Source organism: Triticum aestivum, chromosome 1A (genome assembly GCF_018294505.1).
Source record: "Triticum aestivum cultivar Chinese Spring chromosome 1A, IWGSC CS RefSeq v2.1, whole genome shotgun sequence".
Lineage (NCBI taxonomy): Eukaryota > Viridiplantae > Streptophyta > Magnoliopsida > Poales > Poaceae > Triticum > Triticum aestivum.
This window is the reverse complement of record NC_057794.1, coordinates 138450620-138470586: the sequence shown is the minus strand read 5'-3', so window position 1 is coordinate 138470586 and position 19967 is coordinate 138450620.

Genomic DNA, 19967 nt, shown 5'->3' with positions numbered 1-19967 from the left:
CACTCTCTTTTCGTGGATCACCCACTCTCTTCTCGTGGAGTATATGTTATATCCAGGACTCTATTTCACACACATTGCATATGTTACATTTTTTGATTGACCCCCCCCCCAAAAAACTCTCAAGAACCCACACACTATATCTCTCTAGGTTTGTATCTCTCTCACACAACCCCATGTAGGTGGTGTACGTATACAAGAAGAGAATAGGTGCACCGTGCATGTACTCACGCTTCGTGCCCAGCCACACCTGCACGGGTACACTGTGGAGCTCATTTCTTTACGAAATGGCAGCCCACGTGCTAATTTGAACGCATGTAGCAGTTGTTTACCTAGGGAGGTCGTGTACCACGCGTGCACGAAACAAAGTTCGACTTGACGCGTTGCCACGTTATTTTTAAATAAAGTTATATCGCTCAATGACACGTACACAGAATATAAAACGATTTTTATGGAGAAAAAGGTAGTCCTCTCACTATATACAATGGAGCCTGCCTGCCTGGTTTGTCGCTCTTCAGAGTATCTCACACAAGGCTGTGGTGGCCTCTCTCTCTCTCACTGTTGGTCACTGATCCGGCCGCATCCCGTCTGCCGGGGGAAAGGGAGTGCGGTGGCCTCTCTCTCTCTATCACCGTTGGTCACTGATCCGGTAGCATCCCGTCCGTCGGGGGAAAGGGAGGAAGTGCATCGTTTCTCCGTTCGACGGCGCCGAGGCCGCATGTCCCGATTTGTGGTACACGCCGTTCTCTCTAACCAAGCTCCAGCGCGACAGGGCCTACGCCACCTGCTAGCAGATTCCGCCCGCCGCTGCTCACCTAGTTACATCCCGACGACCTCCGGGCTTGCTCCACTGCCCGTCTTTCCACGTCGCTGCAAGTGGATCTTCCATAGTTCTTTGCCCAAAACATAGCTCGGCCGGTGTACTTTCCATATTGCATTCTCATCCTCACACCGTTTTAGACAAACACAACTGTGTTGTTAGCTTCCCATAGGACAAGGAATATGCTTCTTTTTTGTCACCGCATGTGTCATGAACTGTTATTGGCCAATAATTGTTTCCTTTCTACCTCTTTTTTGCAAATAGGGCTATCTATTTCACCTAGTTGCTATTGCAACCTTTTGGTGAACTGCACAAATCACTTTTTTCTTAAGAGTGTTTTGTGCGGTTGTACTAAAATGTCACACAGGCAACGTCTCTACATTTCAGTGCGACTGCACAAAGGGAGATTGGTTTTGCTCTATCCTCCTCATCCAACTCCGAGCCTAATCTTCTTGAACTAGTTAGTCTTAAGAGAGACTGCAAAGGTGACCGGCTTCTATTTGTGTGTTTATTGTTTCATCAGCAGTCCTCTATTATCGTAATCACACTTAATATCTTCGGAACAGGGACGCTCAGCTCTATTTTAGTGGAACTTCACAAAATGATCGGAATGTTGCATGCTCCAGACAGCTACTTTTTTCCCAACATGCATTGTTGATTTAGACAGAGCTGGGGGGACGTTGCTGCCAATGAAAGCATGGATCAATTTTAATTTAACACCTTCTCACAACTCTGTCTTCAGTTGTGATGTAATTATTAGCTCTGATCTGCTAATAATTGACATGCATTAGCAAGGAAGTTAGTTTTTTATTGTTTCTGAAAGAGCATCGATGGCAAGACACGCGAAACAAAAGCTGAAAGCTCACACCATTGTACAATTTCATGTCACTAGAAAATTATTTGTATAGTACGTCAATTATGTAAACAAATGATGGAAGCTTGATAGCATTGCCAGAAGCCTCTTCATCATCCAGGTCCATGTGCCATGCAAAAAATTATACTCCTTCGTTCCTAAATATTTGTCTTTTTACAAATTTCAAACGGGCATATTTTAGAGTGTAGATTCACTCATTTTGCTTCGTATGTGTACTCCCTCCGTTCCTAAATATTCTATTCGTCTTTCTAGAGATTTCAACAAGTGCCTACATACGGAGCAAAATGAGTGAATCTACACTCTAAAATATGTCTATATACATCCATATGTGCTAGTCTATTTGAAATCTCTAAAAAGACAAATATTTGAGTAGTCACTCGTTGAAATATCTAGAAATACAAATACTCCGGAGTATATTTAAGAACCAAGGGGGTAGTGCACAACCGCATGGGAGACTCAGCCCGGTCGTTACGCCGCATTAATAGTGAGTAATGAGCAGTCAAATCATAAGCCCCACCTTTCCCATTGTAAGTTTCTCTGAAGAAGCAACCATCAATAAACTCTTCATTGAATCCGCTCATACTACTCCATCCGTCATTGTTTATACAGTGCGCTTCAGAAAAAACAAAAAAATATGTGGGACCAAGGGAACTAGCGATCGGCCTAAAAATAGCATTGGTAGTTATAGCACGGCGTCTATTACTAGAGGGAATAATGTGTACACACATGCATGCAGTACTTCCACCCCGGGTACACACATGCATGCACTTACTCCACTCCGTAGTAATACAGTACATGGAGAGAAAATTGTGGACTTGATTGCGGTTACGACGCCCTAATTAATTGAGCATTAAACCAAACGCGTCTAAAGTCTCTCTGGTGGTGGAAATGCATTGAGAGAAATGCATCATAATGAAAAGCGCCCTGTAAACTATGACGTAGGGAGGAGTAGTATGAAGGTGCAAAACCAAGTACGCGTATGGCCAGTCGGTCAACACACGCCCTCTTGGCATATCACTGACATGTGGGACAGGAGTGTGAGCAAACTGATCTCAATTGACAGCAAAGAGCCAACCCGCCGTTCCTTGAGAGAGACGAGGGGGCTGTTTGGTTCTCAGCCTAAGGTTGCCATGTCTAACCTTAGTCATGCCACAACACCTTAGGCATATGTTTGGTTTATTGACACACTTGTGGCTTGCCACACTTTTCTAGTTATACGGCCCACAAGTCATAGGCTCAAATTTTTGCCAAATCTTGCCACACTTGTGGTGGCCATTTTGTTAGCCACATTTTTTGTGGCAGCCACAGTTTGCCTAAGATTAGTTGTGGCAAAGTTAGTCATGAACCAAACAAGCCCGAGGAGCGAGAACACACAGACGGGCTCGCACAGAGGCCAAGATATATTCGAGCATGGTTGGTTGATCGATATCATTCATTACATGTTGGGCTACCGTTTTCCGCCCTTCCCCGGAATAAACGTGTACTTTATCAGAGATAAAAAAATAAGAGTACAGACGCTCCACCATGCGGTTCTAGTAGTAGTACTACTCGTACTACTGCGCTTGGCTCTTCGCCTCTTCATGAAGTCGAACAATGATGGTACTCCGCATGTTGGGTACTACAGTGTATGCCTCTCACAATCTGACACCGAATGGACTGATGCATGTCCACCGAGGGTAGGTTGCATTAGTCAAAAGGCATAAGCGAGCTTCACCTTGTCCTGCAAGCTTCTCCTCGTTCTGCGAGTTGACGGGACACACCAAAAAGTAGTGCTAGTCCATACTCCCTCCTTTCCGGTTAATATGGCTTTGAAACTACTACGCAGACGATACTTGTTCGGACAAAAGCTGGATGATGGTGAATCCATTGGCATCTCGTAGTTTGCTCATAGGCATGGACGGCTTGATTAGAACTGTCATCCAAGAATCGTGCACCATGAGTCGTCTGCATAGCAGCGCTCATATGGCTTAATCTTTTTTGCAGGTAAATGAGAGAGCTTTAATCATATATATAAGCATTCTTAGGACAATCAGCCAAGACACTGGTCACTAGGAAGCGAGGTACCCCGCAAAAAAAGAAGTAGGAAGCGAGGTGTTTCATCAAGCCAGCTCTCGGCCACATTCAAAGTGCAGCAAGCACGGTTCGCACGAAGATGCGCCGCAAGGTTTGCTGACCTGTTTACATGCTGAATAACAAAAAAAGAGGAAATATTACCGAATTAAGTGAGAATTGTGGCGAGCGTTCCATGCAATCAACTTCCATTATCACATGCGAGAACCCTCGAAGAGAACCAACTGTGTTGAAGACTGCTTTATCACATTTTAAAATTATAATAAGAGTGCAGACGCTCCTCCATCCGGTTCGTACTAGTATAGTACGTACCTTTATAGACTATAGTAGTAGTACTAGTAAACTTTGCACTTGGATGTTCACCTATTCGGGAAGTCAAACAATAATAGCACTAGTAGTAGTATAGTGTATGCTCCTGGCAATATGACACCGAATTAACTGTTGCACGTCCACCGCCTGAGCGAGGGAGAGCTTGCATTAGTCAAAAGTTTCTCCTTGTCCTGCGAGCCACCGCGCGCAAGCTTCTCCCATCCTGCAACCTTCTCCTCGTTCGGCAAGTTGATGGGACACATGAAAGTAATGCTAGTCCATACTGCCTCCTCTCTGGTTAATATGGCTTAATTTCAAACGAGATAAATACATTGTCTGTCACTGTATATTTGTAAAAATACGGTCAGTGGACTTCATAATACGCTCATTGCGCTCAATATATATATTTTCCGGTGTTTATACGATCACTAGCTCACCCTGACTGAGTATGTGTGTTCATGCATGTGTAGGTTGAGCACTTGAGCGTGACTGTGTGTGTTCCATCATGTGCTCGGACATGCATGAATTAGGGCGTCGCGCGCGTTTTTGCGTCCATGTGTACGTGTGACTGTTGCATACACGTAGGGGGAGTACATGTAGGGGCCACTAAGGAGCAGTCAAATCACACAGTAAGTTAATCGGAAGAAGCAACCATCATTTCACTCTTGAATGACACGTACGCAATATAAAATGGTTGATATGGAGAGAAAAGAAAACCAATATATATGTACACTAGTAGGAGCCTAAGCTACAAGCCTGCTTGCTTAGGTTGCTCTCTTCACAAGCATAGAACGACGGGCCTGATCCCGCAGCTGGGGGAAGGAAACAATGTTCTGCGTAGACGCGGTCGACATCGGCGAGGGAGAAAACCCACAGTCGGTGCGTCCCAATTGGGGGTCACCTCGGTATGGGCCGATGCCGCGTCCCAACCGCCCTTCTAGCTACAGCCCGACGTCCCAGGTAGTCCATCTTCCTTTTGGAGCCGGCTTGCTCCACTGCCGTAGCTCCATCGCCATGTCGATCTTTCTCTACTTCTACGGCTTCTACTTGTGATGAGTTTATGTCTCATGAACTAGTGCCAGTACTATTATTCTAATCACACTTCTTCAATATCATTGCCATTAGGGATGCTCAGGTCGATTTTAGTGGAACTGCACAAAAGCATCGTATGATCCGAGGGTGCCAACCGTCTTTCCTTCGACAAGTTCTACCTAGCCAGGAAATTAAACCATGTTTAGGGTTTAGGGTTTAAGTCGTAGTGACCCCATCAGTAGTTTTTCTTTCGTACGCGCTCTCACAACTTTTTTCTTTAGTTGTGAAGTAAATATTGGCTATGATATGTGAATCATTGAGATGCATCAGCATGCGTGTTAATTTTCCTTTGTATTTGATGGAAAGTTGTAACGGGGCAACCTTGGAATAGGAATGAAAATGGAGTGGAAAGTTTCCGTTTTTTCGAAGAAAAAATGGAAATGGAGAGAAACCAATGTTTCGTTTCGTTGGATCGCGCCATCGAGCAAAACCAAAGTTTAAATCAGGTCTGTCGTGTTCGTGTCTCACCCTCCTCCACGGCTCGACCCCACACGGTCGCTCGGCATGCCACTCACCGCAAACCGAGTATACGATAACTATCCCGCCTGCTTGTCGATGGATCGCGCCATGGAGTACTAGCACTACTGGAAGAGATTGACGAGTTGGGGGAGGACAGCTAGCTATAGCACGGACTCCCAAGAACTTTTTACATGCATGTTGTAGCCAGCTATTGCAACCTTTGAACGCGGAGCAGCCGCGTGCACCTGGAAGCGGCGCGGGCGACGCTCTCTCAGCCGGCGCGCCGCTTCAATGCCGGCGCTAGAGAGAGGTTGCGTCCACTCTGGCCGGGCATGAATGCGGCACTCACCGTTTCGGGCGGGAAGCACGCGCGGGTGCTGAAGAGGGTTCGGGTTGGTCAGGACCGGCCATGGCAGCAGTCCGGACATGCGCAAACAAGAGATGTTGTATGTTAATATTACTGCGTATATAATTAGCAACGTAAATAATGTGCTAGTTGGACAAATATGATTGGAGATGGAGATGGAAATGGAATTTTACGTAAACACGGATATGCATGTCTATGTCTATGTGTGGGGGCGTGTTTTTGATCGAGTTTTCTTTCTTGGTACGTTAGAAAATCAGTTTGTCTAATTCACATCTAGATGTTATTTAAGGATATCACATCTAAGCTCCCACAAGTACATAATGTAGCAACAAGAAACAAAAAAAAACTAGGAAAAAAATAGACCACAAACAGAGTGGACATCAACTTAGGGTTTGCACTCTCCACACGCTCGCCGCACTACATATATGTTACACGCTGGAGGCTCAACGTTCATTTGCTAGGGTTTGCTATACTCACAGTCTCTCACCTTCTCTTCACCAGATCTAAACAAGACTGCGTTGGCCTCCTGTCTCTTTCTCGCCCCTCACAACTGGTGAAGGAGGCGTCCGTATCCCGTCGCACTGGGAAGGGGAGGAGGTGCAGCGTTCACTCTATCGCCTTTGGCGAGGGAGGCAATCCATTGCTGGCTGTGTTGTTCTCTTTCACCCAGCGCCTATGCGGGAGGGCCACCGACCCCTTCTTCCTCGCTGCCATACGTAGTGTGGGCAGATCCGGCCTCCCGCCGCATGCCTTGCCACATCCCGATGACCCTTAGGTATAAGTTTCTTTGAAACCGTCGTTGCTCTAGCTGCATGTGGATCTTTTTTGATCTGTAGTCGAATCTAGGTCTTGGTTCAAAGAGGAAAGAATGGTGCGGTGGGCTAGAGCAAGAATCTAGGACGTGGTTCAATGAGGAAAGGAGGGGCGGAAAGTAGTATAGACTGGCTATCCAGCCGCTTTGTAGGTCGAAAAGGGGAAAAGGGGGTAACCCAGTACACACATCTGTAAGGAACTGATCTCTTTGTTGAAAAGGGAAAGAAACTGGGGGTCGGGTAGTTTGTGCAGGACTAGATTTGCTGGTCTCACATAGGAAGAAGGTTCAAAGAGCACAAATATGGGACCAGCACATATATGCTGCTTGGCTACATACTCTGCATCACTCATTTATACGTGTGGACGCACATGGTGTTGGCATGTCCCATACAACTATTTTGATGTTGTTAATCTAAGAATGCCGCCGGAAAATTAAAGCAATGCCACTGTTAAAAGTAAATTACATTCTTAACGAATGTTGTTTCAAGAAAATGTCTCTGTTAATATGAATCAATGCAACCGTTTTAGAAATGCTACTGTCCTACTTTGTTTTCCATCCAAGATAAGTTAGATGCTTCTTTCTGTCACCGTTTGTTTCATCCTCCTATATCGGCAAGTAATTGTTTCCTTTTTTGCCTCTGTTAAAATAGGGGTATCGATTCAACTTGTTGCTATTGCGACATTTTGCTTCGCTACTCGAAACACTTATGTTTTAAGAGTGTTTTGTGCAGTTCAACTTGAATGTCATACCGGTGACTTTGCTTAATTTTGGTGGAACTACACAAAAGGAGATCGAGATTTGTTTCCAGTCTTCGTATCGATTCAACTTGTTGCTATTGCGACATTTTGCTTCGCTACGCAAAACACTTTGCTTGATTTCAGTGCAACTGCACAAAACGAGATTGGATTTCCTATTCGTGTTGGCAGATTCGTATTTTATCTTGTCCGTCTCATGAAAGGTCAGTACAGGCCTTCATCCACATGATTGTGCAGTGTGCTTTGAGATGTTGTGCTACTTGTATTGGTACTATTTTAAATAAATGTTGAATTGAAGCTATTGTATTGCTGTCTTTTCCCATTAAGTAGTGAACAAAAATGGGACCAACCCAGACATGATGCTCGTTGCTTCGTTACAACAAACTCTGCATCACCCCCTTTATAAGTAGCTGGAAGCACATATTGTTGTTGCGTCCACTCTCCCCTGGAACTGTTTATGATTTTCGTTAATCTAATGCCGCTGGTAAAATTAAGCAATGCCACTCTCAGAATTAATTAACTACTGAATCTTAGTTAAAAACTGCAACACTTGTTAGGAATGGTACTATCCTGCTTTGTAGTTCTTTCTACATGTTTAACCAAAGTATTGTTAAGATAATGTCTCTGTTAAAATGAATCAGTTGCATTGTTTTAGGAATGGTACTTTTCTGCTTTGTCGTTCTTTATACATGTTGAAACAAGGCATTGTTAAGATAATGTCTCAGTCAATATGAATGTATCACACTGATGGAGAATTGCTACTCTCCTGCTTTGTTTCTCATTAAGATAAAGTAGATCAGTAGATGCTTTTCTTCTGGGAGTACAAGTCAGCAACTGTTATTTCTCAGTAATTGTTTCCCTTATACCTATTGTTGCTTACAGGGATATCAAAATTAAAGCTTGGTTTTATTCCGACTTCGATTTTAGTTGAACTGCACAAAAGGAGCCAATGTGTCCAAGGCAAACTGCTGCATTACTTGGTCCAGTTGGTCATTCCACTTTGCAGAAACATGCAATCACTGTTTGCGCTACATTACAGGAGGAATGACCGAGAAGCTTTATAGGGTATTATTAGACACCGGTGACATGACTAGTCTGCAGAGACCATTGGCAATTTAACAACACGTGGAGTGCCTTGGGCAAAAAGTGCCCAAACAAGTACAAGAAGCTGTGACAGGACGATCATAGGCATTACATATTTTGAATGGGAAAAGCTTGTCAAAGTTTAATCATTGATGTTAGCAAGAAGATGTTAGTTTAATATATTGGAATTGGAAAACCTTGTCAAAATTTGCTCATTGATGTTAAGCCAGAAGACATGCATTTGATATTTTTGAGTGGGATGCCCTTGCTGTGTGCAGCATCGAGTGTTTTTTCCTATTCCTATGTTCAGTTTAGAAGTTAATAGTTACCCTGCTGAGATATTCCTGTGTTAAGAGTTTGTTCTGAATATTGTCTATGTAATGCCAGGCCTTGTGTTTGATTGCAAAGTTGAGCTTGGAATGTTGTGGCATGCGGCATCACGAGCTGTTCACCGTGCCTCCGGAGAATAATGCTTCGTATTGTTTTGCATGTTGATCTAATGCTAGTAATTTGCTTGTTAAGAAGAACATCCTCTTCTGTTGTTTCCATGCTTAAGAAGTTCATCCTCTGATGTTTCATTCATAGCCTATACGACAAGTCGGGTAGGTTAGACGTGAAACCATATGATCTTCCGACCAACTCATGATATTAGGCCGTGATTGGATCGTCGTTTTCCAACCAAAACCGCTTGTAAAACTGACGCTTGTAAATTAAAGCAGATGGTCTCGGGCGAAGGCGCTTGGTTGGTCGATTTTGACTAGTAAAATATCGGAAGTACTTCACACATGATAAAAACGCTGAACGACACTCGGACGATTGCTAATCCAGCCGTTAGCTGCTATTTCAACCTTGCCCATGGATGGCATGATACGCACGTCGTGCATGTATCGTCTGGCAATGTCGTCCATATAGCAGTGCTCGTAAAATATACACTGGTCTCTCAAATTACACGCCTAACCCACCGGTTTTACTTACAGACCTCGGGCCCTCGGTTTCATTACGCCTGTATTTTATACGTTGTTTCCGATGACGAGTAAATTACACTTGTATGTTAATACAGGTTTGAAATAAACTAGAGCTCCCAAGCGCGGCCTTACCGTTTCATGCCGTCTCAGTTTCTCGAAGGTGCTCATAGGTGTCCGATGATCCTGGCTTCCTGAATGAGCAGCGGGCGCTGTATCAGACCATCCGTAGGGCCCGCGAGGCCCTCTCCGTTGTCGTTTGAGTTGTTGCGCTCGCCGTGGCGCCGAGCATTGTTAACATTGTCAACGAACATGAGGATTCAGGAGATGACTTTATTTTGACTGGATGACACTAGGGACCCACTAGGGCCATAGCCGTACATACACAAGTGCCTCCTTATTATGTACAACTATATTTTTTTGCTTTCTCCTGGTTTCCTGACATCACAGTCCCACACCATTGTCAACCTATGTAGTCAATATAAACGAGAGAACTGCACAAGGTGCGACCGAAAGCTGGGACCAAGCAGCTCGAGCAGTATTTGTGTTTTTGAGGTGTGAGCACTGCAGAGTTTTTCTTGGCGATGATTTTGTTGTTGTTCAGAGGAGAGCAGGGTATTAACTGGGCGGGCTGTGGCCCATCTAGCCCAGGCCAGATATCCAACCCAGATACTAATTTTTTCAAGATGAAAATGGCTAGCCCAGCTATTCGTCTTTTTGAGGAATACCCAGGCAAGGTCAACTTGTTATTCTCCGCCCCGCTGGACTGTAAATCTTTCCTAGGAGGGATGCATTAGGCTTAATAGGAAAATGGGCTTTAAAAAATAATAAATGAGATATAATTATAAAAACTGGGCAGTAACTCTAAAAAATGCACCAAACACAAAATTAGTTTATAAAATATTATTTACAGATTTTGAAAATCTTAAATTTTCATTGTTTCGCGCGCAATGTTTCGTTGGATTTTTACGTAATACAAATTTATATTTAATCTGACTAGAAATTTCGGGATAAAATATTTTGGATCCCATCAAAATGTGGGAAATTTTATTTAATTCTGTCTTCAATGGTTGGTTGAAATTATTAATCGTTGTCCTAGCTAGAAAATGGGTTGTACTTTTAACAAAACGTAAATGGGTTGTTGTAAATTCCATTAGAATTCAAAAATGGGATGTACATTCTTACAAAATGCAAATGGGCTATAAGTTCTCTGCCACACACTTGTGGGCCTACTAAGTGACGCGTCCCCTAAAAAAATAAGTTGACGCGTATGCAAGGCTTTGTCAACTTATATAGTCAACACACGGTTCTAGCAGCAGTGGTCGTTGGATGTCTATCCAACGGATGTCGTGCTTCTTCTTCAATCTCGGATATTCTTAGCTTCGACCGCCCAAAAAATGATTCCTCCCCCTGACATCTGGGGCGCACCGTTTCAGAGGCTGACCTGTGGGCCTACTAAGTTGGAGCCTACCAAGGGCTTTGTCAACTTAGTCAATATAAACGATTCTAGCTTCAGTGACCGTACGATGTCCATCCAACGGCCGTAGTGCTTCTTCAACCTCTGTTCTTCTTGGTCTAGCCGCCCAAAGCAGCGCCGGTCGTGCCGCCTGCTCCTGCCTCCTGTGGCCGGCTGTGCTGCCGCGGAGGCGTCACCACCCCCATACTACTCCCACCGTTGGCCAGGCCATCCCTCCACTCACCCACACCCCCTTTTATTCTGCGGCGACGGCAGCCTCACACCGCAGCCGAACCAGTGAATGCTCGTACTCCTCTCCGCATGGGCATCCACTACCGCGTCTTGCCCGGCTCCGCGTCGTCCCCTTCCTAGACCTCGCCGTCGTCCACTACCGTGGTGCTCTCGGCGTGGCGTGGTCAATGTGGTCAACGACCGACTTCCATCGGAAGAGTACTGTATGTGGAGAGCCTAACAGCTGGGTCCACGGTAGCCGCAAGGAAGTGCCTCCTTATTATGCAGAAAATAATTATTCCTTCACCTGACAGCGGGGACCCACCGGATGGGCCACCAGTATTTTGCGAAAAAAATCATTCCCCCCTGATTGCTGGGACCCACCGGACAGGCCACCATATTTCACGAAAAAAACGTTCCCCCGCTATCAGCTCGGACCCACCGGAAGTGCCTCCTTATTACGCACAAAAAAATGAATACTCCCCCGGCTAGCTAGGACCCACCTTGGTGGGAGGCTGACTTGTGGGCCTACTAAGTTGATGGGGATGAAGGGCTTTGTCAACTTAGTCAATATGAACGATTCTAGCTCCGGTGACCGTACGATGTCCATCCAACGGCCGCAGTGCTTCTTCAACCTCTATTCTTCTTGCTCCAGCCGCCCAAAGCAGCGCCGGTCATGCCGCATGCTCCTGCCTCACATGGCCGGCTGTGCTGCCACAGAGGCCTCACCGCCCCCTACTATTCCCACCGCTGGCCAGGCCCTGTGGCGACGGCAGCCTCACACCGCAGACGAACCAGTGAACCCTCGTACTCCTCTCCGCGTGGGCTTCCACTGCTGTGTATTCCCTGGCTCCGCGTCGTCCCCTTCCTAGGCCTCGCCGTCGTCCACCGCCATGGTGCTCTCTGCGCGGTGTGGTCAACGTGGTCAAGGAACGACTTCCATCGGAAGAGTACTGTACGTGGAGAGGTTGACAACTGGGTCCACAACCACATCCCAGTTTTTTTGTGATTTTCCAAGTAAGTCGCTTTGTCAGGCCTGTTGGGCTGCAAATCTTTCAAGAAGAGGAGAGCTTTCATTCGGCTGGCCGAGAAAATGGCCCATCAGTAATGAGAAATGGGTTGTACATTTTTAAAACACATCAAACCGGCAATTAGTTTGAAATATATTTTTTTCATTTCAAGATTTTAAATTACATTAATTTTTATGCGTGGAGAAATTGTTGGATTTTATATTGATATACATTTATTTTTAAAATCAGTTTGAATGTGAGTCAAAATTTCGGGATTAAAAATAGTTCGGACCGCACTGAAATATGAAAATTTCGTATACTTTTTAAACCGTGGCCACAATATGGGCTGTAATGCTAAAAAAAGAATATGGGCTCCAAAAAAACCTTAAGAATTAGCAAATGGGCAGTAAATTATTAGAAATAATGGCAGATGGGCTGTATGCTATTTTCCACAGATTTGAGGCTTTCCTAAAAAAAGGTTGACGCACAAGCACTGACTGTTGGATGTCCATCCAATGGCCGTCGTGCTTCTTCAATCTCTGCTCTTCCTGCTCCAGCCGCTCAAACAAGCGCCGGCGGGACTACCTGCTCCCTCCTCCCCACGGCTGGCTGTGCTACCGCGCAGGCCTCACTGCCCCATCGTACTCCCATCGCTGGCCTAGCCATCCCTCTACTCACCCACACATGCTATTATTCTCCGGCGACGGCAGACGAACCAGTAAACCCTCGTACAGTCCTACTCCCCTCCGTGTGGGAAACAACTGCCGAGTCTTCCCTGCCTCTGTATCGTCCCCTTCATAGGCCTCGCCGTCGTCCACCGCCATGGTGCTCTCGGCGCGGCGTGGTCAATGTGGTCAACGACCGACTTCCATCGGAAGAGTACTATGCGTGGAGACGCTGACAGCTGGGTCCACGGCCGCAGCAAGGAAGTGCCTCCTTATTACGCGCAAAATAATTATTCCTCCACCTGACAACGGGGACCCACCGGACGGGCCACCGTATTTCGCGAAAAAACGTTTCCCCCTGACTGCTGGGACCCACCAGCTACATCTTTGCACGCAAGGAAGTGCCTCGCAGTCGGGACCCACCTGGTCGAAGCGTACGTAGCGTTGTCATTCTGGTCGCGAATGTGTACGTACATATATATTGGTGGATGTAGAGGCACGCATGTGTCATAGTAGAGGCGCGCACGTAGCATGTACATGTACGTACAGCGGCCAGGGTGCAAGAAAGAAAATACGGCCACATATGTGTACATACGGGCGGGGTCTCGAACGCCTACTCGCTCATACGTACGGCGAGGGCTCGTTGACATGGCTGGGTCGGAACGGAGAAAAAGCGTCGTCGTCGTGTTCATGGGGAGGCAACGGAATGCATCGTGTTCATGGGGAGGCAACGGAATGCTTCGTGTTCATCGGGAGGTAACGGAACGCGTGGGAGCCAACCGGCTAGGTCGGAACAGAATGCTTGGTCGTGTTCATCGGGAGGACTTGGGCAGAACGGGTGATGGAAATGAGGCCTGGCGTACCGCAGAACGGAGGAAAACAGCCTTGTGTTCGACCGGCCACATTCGAAACAGGGTCCTATTCATCGGGAGGGGTGTGGCGTACCACAAAACGGACGAAACGGACCTCCTACGGTCGAAACGGGGGTCTTGTTAATCGGGAGGAGTGTGGAGTACCGCAAAACGGACGAAACGGACTTGTGTTGGAGCGCTACGGTCGAAACAGGGATCATGTTCATCGGGTGGGGTGTGGCGTACCGCAAAACGGGACTCCACAGGATACTGTTCATCTCCACCGTCGACCTCCTCCAACCTCCACGGGCTACCGTCGACCTCCTCCAGCCTCCGCGGGCTCCTGTTCATCCAGCCTCCACTGCGCGCTACTCCACCGGCTACTGTTCAACCACCCTTCCATCTTCTACTGTTCATCCAGCCCTCCACACCACGGGGTCCTGTTCAACCACCCCTCCATGGGCACCCCTCCACCTTCTATTGTTCATCCAGCCCTCCACACCACGGGGTCCTGTTCATCCAGAGGCAACGCCACCGCTCACTGTTCATCCAACCCCCCCTGCAACGCTCATTGTTCATCCCAGAGGCAGCATCGATCGGCTTCAGTTAGCAGCAGTAGCGAAGGAATCGCTCGATCGGGTTCAGTTAACAGCCATCGATCGATCGCTCGGGTTCAGTAATGCGTAGCCTGCAGTGCAATCGCTCGGGTTCAGTTAGAGCCCAACGCCTCGCTCGGGTTCAGTTAGAGCCAACGCCTCGCACACACGCGCGTACGTGTACGAGAGAAACACGCATCGCTCGGCCCCCGACCTCGCACCGTAACCGGGAACTCCCCGAAATTTTCCTCCCCCTTGCTTCTACCATGGTTTTTTCCGTCATGGATGGCCCAAAGAATGTCATGCAGCTGCGTCTCTGGCCCGCCCAGGACGAAAAGCCCAATTTCTGTCATGATTTTTTGTCATAGAATTAGAGCCCACCACATCTATGATGATACCGGGTTTTGTCACAATTATCGTCATAGAAGTGTCATATGTATGACAAAAAAAATTCGTTCGGCCCAAAATGTCACGGATGTGGCTTTTTTTGGAGTGCAAAGGAGAAAAAATGGAACAAAGAGAAGAACTTTGACTCTTGCATAAAAGTAAATTCATAAAAGTAAAAGATAGGCCCTTCGCAGAGGGACGCAGAGGTTGCCAAGCGTTTTTTGTTTGTATGCTCAATCTCTTAGTGCAAAGGAATGTCACATTATATTGCCCCTTGTGATAGCAACCTTTATTATGCAGTATGTCGCTTTTATTCTTTGCCATCACAAGTTTGTACAATGCTTAATTTTCTATTACACTAAATGATCTAACACTTTTGGAAGCAATTTTATTGCCTTATTGCACCAAAGACAACTTACTCGAAGGATCTTACTCAATCCATAGGTAGGTATGGTGGACTCTCAAAACAAGATTTGGCTTTAAGGGTTTTTGGATGCACAAGTAGTATCTCTACTTAGTGCATAATTTTTGGCAAGCAAACATAGGGGCAAGCACCAAATGTTAAAGGATCTATGACAATATAACTTCTATGTGAATATGAATAAACATAAATCATTACGTTGTCTTCCTTATCCAACGTCAACAATTTTGGCATATAATAATTTGATGGGTGTTCGCAATCACAAAAGATGTCCAAGATAGTGTATTTGCATGTGAATCTTCTCTTCCCTTAATAATTCTTTCATGAATTGCATCATTGAGCAATGCTATGTTTGTAAATATCCAATAAAAGATGTCGTTACTTACCATAGGATTAGCATCATTGATCTTTTTCATTTATTTCCTTTATTTTTATTGAACATGAAAGTAAAGAGAACTAAACTTCAAACTAAACTTTATTATATATCTCGCACATGATTACAAAGATAGACCACTAAGAAAACTCTCAAAAAGAAAGGATCGAACTAAACTTTTATTCATCTAAAGGAAAAGATAACTATGGATCGAACTAAGATAAGTGAAGGCAAAAGATAGTGGAGGTCATACAATATCGGGGCACCTCACCCAAGCCTGGCAAAAGCCAAGGGGAGTGTCCATACCCGAGACTCAAGTTTCTTTTGGTGATGAAGAAGTTGGTGGTGGTGATGATGTGGAGGGTTTGTCCTTCTTCCTTAGCTTACGCTCGAGGATGGAATTTTCCTCTTTCAATGCACTGATCTCCTGCTCAAGCTCCAATACCTTTTTGCATAAATCTTGCTTGTTTTCCTGCAAAAGACAAAAGGGTATAAAATAGACCTTAGGCTTCTTTGCTATGTTGGGGAGACTTGACTTCTTGAATTCCACATGCACGTTCCCAGGTTGAGGCAATGGTACTTCATCCTCATCTGAGCTCGTCTCTCCCCCCCTTAGGATCATAGTCTACCTCTTCCTCCGAAGTCCAGCTATAGTGCTCCACATCCCCACAGGCCTTGGGGTTTGTGATATAATCAGCAACATAGCTGTCACCCTTTGACTCTTGGGATGGCATATTTTCAGATCTGGCAGAAAACTATGACGAAAAGAAAACAGAGGATTTCTTCGGGGTACGATGATCAATAGGTTCGGGGGTATATAAAGATTTTTTATCTTGGGAAACAAGCAAACCGAAGAAAAACGGAGTCCGGAAGGTACCCAAGGTGGGCACAACCCACCTGGGCGCGCCTGGCAGCCAGGCGCGCCCTAGTGTCTTATGCCCACCAGGGTCACCTTCCTGGTAGTTTCTTATTTTCCTAATTTTTTAAATATTCCAAAACTGAAAAATGCGGATTTTTTGGAGTTCGTTTACTTACCGTAACACATACCTCCTCTTTTTCACGATTCTGGAGTGCTCCGAAAGGTTTCTTTTATGTGTTCTTCCGGTGTCATAGTTTGGATAATATTGCTTTGAACATTAATGGGTGTACCTGAGATATAATGTTTTATTCTTTGTCCATTGATGACCTTCGGGTTAGTACCCTCGGCATTTTGATAGCTCCAGATCCATAAACCTCCTCGACAACATAGGGTCCTTCCCATTTGGAGAGGAGTTTTCCTGCAAAGAATCTGAAACGAGGGTTGTACAAAAAACATATTCTCCAACTTTGAAATCACACTTTTGGATTCTCTTATCATGCCATCTTCTAACTTTTTCTTTAAATAACTTGGCATTTTCATAATCTTGGGTTCTCCATTCATCTAGTGAGCTAATATCAAATAACCTCTTTTCACCAGCAAGTTTGAAATCATAGTTGAGTTCTTTAATTGCCCAATATGCTTTATGTACTAACTCAAGAGGCAAATGACAAGTTTTTCCATAAACCATTTTATAAGGAGACATACCCATAGGATTTTTATATGCTGTTCTATAAGCCCAAAGTGCATCATCTAATTTCTTAGAGCAATTCTTCCGGGACCTATTGACCGTCTTTTGTAAAATTAATTTTATTTCTCTATTGCTAAGTTCAACTTGACCACTACACCGAGGATGATAAGGTGATGCAATTCTATGGTTAACATCATACTTAGCAAGCATTTTAATGAAAGCACCATGAATAAAGTGTGAACCACCATCAGTCATTAAATATCTAGGGACTCCAAAGCTTGGGAACATAACTTCCTTATGCATTTTAATAGAGGTGTTGTGATCAGCACTACTAGTTGGAATAGCTTCTACCAACTTAGTAACATAATCAACAACAACCAAAATATGTGTATACCCATTAGAGGAAGGAAAAGGCCCCATATAATCAAATCCCCAAACATCAAATGGTTCAACAGCAAGAGAATAATTCATAGGCATCTCCTGACGCTTACCAATATTACCAATTCTATGACATTCATCATAAGATAAAACAAACATACGGGCATTGTCGGTGTCAAAAATTGGCGGATCTCGGGTAGGGGGTCCAGAACTGTGCGTCTAGGCCGGATGGTAACAGGAGGCAAGGGACACGAAGTTTTACCTAGGTTCGGGCCCTCTTGATGGAGGTAAAACCCTACGTCCTGCTTGATTAATATTGATGATATGGGTGGTACAAGAGTAGATCTACCACGAGATCGGAGAGGCTAAACCCTAGAAGCTAGCCTATGGTATGATTGTTGTTCTGTATGTTGTCCTACGGACTAAAACCCTCTGGTTTATATAGACACCAGATTGGGTTAGGGTTACACAAAGTCGGTTACAATGGTAGGAGATCTACATATCCATATCGCCAAGCTTGCCTTCCACGCCAAGGAAAGTCCCTTCCGGACACGGGGCGAAGTCTTCAATCTTGTATCTTCATAGTCCAGGAGTCCGGCCGAAGGTATAGTCCGGCTATCCGGACACCCCCTAATCCAGGACTCCCTTAGTAGCCCCTGAACCAGGCTTCAATGACGACGAGTCCGGCACACAGATTGTCTTCGGCATTGCAAGGCGGGTTCCTCCTCCAAGTACTTCATAGAAGATTTTGAACACAAAGATAGTGTCCGGCTCTGCAAAATAAGTTTCCACATATTGCCATAGAGAGAATAATATTTACACAAATCTAATCTGCTGACGTATTCCATAGTGTGGCGCACCACGGCCAAGCCTTTATTCGAATCGTTTTATTATCAGACCTCAGCGTGTCATGCGAGGCAGTTTCCTTGGCACGTCTTGTTAAAGTAGAGATCGTGTCCCCTTATTCCGGGATTCTCATCAATACGGGCGTGGGTAACCCAACCGCTTCTAGGACTCCTAGACTATAGGCAAGTCCAAACGGCCACAGAGAGGACGCTTGATATTCACCCTCTTTATAAAGGGACAAGGCTTTTACTTTTTTCCCTCCCGTGCTCAATCGAATCCTTCCCCCACCTCAAGCTCAAACACCCAAAGTTCAGGTCAGGTGCTCCGAACCTTCAATCATGTCTGGATCTAGCCTTCAAGGCCGATGGGTGCCTTCCTCCGTCACAGAAGAAGACATCAAAAAGTTGAGGGAGGCCAGATATCTGACCACCGAGGTTTTGTATCGGCTGCCTGCCCGCGGGCAGGCCGTCCCCTCCCCCGAACCCAACGAGAATGTCGTGTTCGTCTCCCACTTCCTCCGAGGTATAGGCCTTGCTCTGGATCCTTTCGTCAGGGGTTTGATGTTTTATTATGGGCTAGATTTCCATGATCTAGCTCCGGACTCCTTTCTTCATATCACGACATTTATTGTCGTGTGTGAGGCCTTCCTCCGGGTTACCCCTCACTTTGGCCTGTGGCTCAAGACCTTTGAAGTAAAGCCTAAGATGATCGAGGGGCAACATGCAGCATGTGGAGGTGCCTCAATATGCAAGATGATGGGAGCTCCATGGCCTAAAGGTTCCATTCCAGAGGTGCACGAATTGTGGCAACAGGAGTGGTTCTACATCATGGCTCCTAGAAGTGCCAAGTGGGCGGCCGCCCCTGTTTTTCGCTCGGGCCCTCCACCACAACTGATGTCATGGATCAGCAGAGGTCTGAGCTGGGGTCCAGCCAAGGACGTGCCTATACTGCAAAGCCGCATTCAAGATCTCTTCAATGGAGATTTTAGTTTGGTTGTGGTAATACAAGTTATGCTGGTTCGTCAAGTCCAGCCTTGCAAACGCCGGCCCCTTCGCTTGTGGGAGTTCAATCCCGAGGGACCGCGTGTAATTTAAAATTTCCTCGGCCTGACGCATGAGGAGATGTACAAGTCATTCTTCAGACCTCAGGTAGAGTGACCGGAAATCACTGAGGACGTCGGCCTGAGCAGTAACCGCACCGCCGAACAGGTAAGGAATCTCCCGGCCGAACATACTATCTCTCATTTGTTATGAAGTTATTTCTGAGAGTTCGTTTTTTGACCAGGACTGGCTAACAAAGGCGAAGTTGATTCGGTGTTCGCCCCCTCCTTGAGGGTTTGGACAATCCGGTATTGGAAAAGATGCTCCAGGTCGCACCTTGCTCAGAGCCCTTGAAGGAAGATACTAGGGAGGATAATACGGGCGGACACGGGCCCCCAGCGCTGCCCATTCTAACCGAGGGAGTGAGTGTCTCCATGAAGGAAGATGACCAGAGGAGGAAAAGGACTACGCCCGGGGATTCGGAAGCCGAAGCTTCCAAACGAGAGAAGAAGTTTCCCATAGAGGGTCCTACCTTGGGGGGTGATTTTGCCACACAAAGTCCGC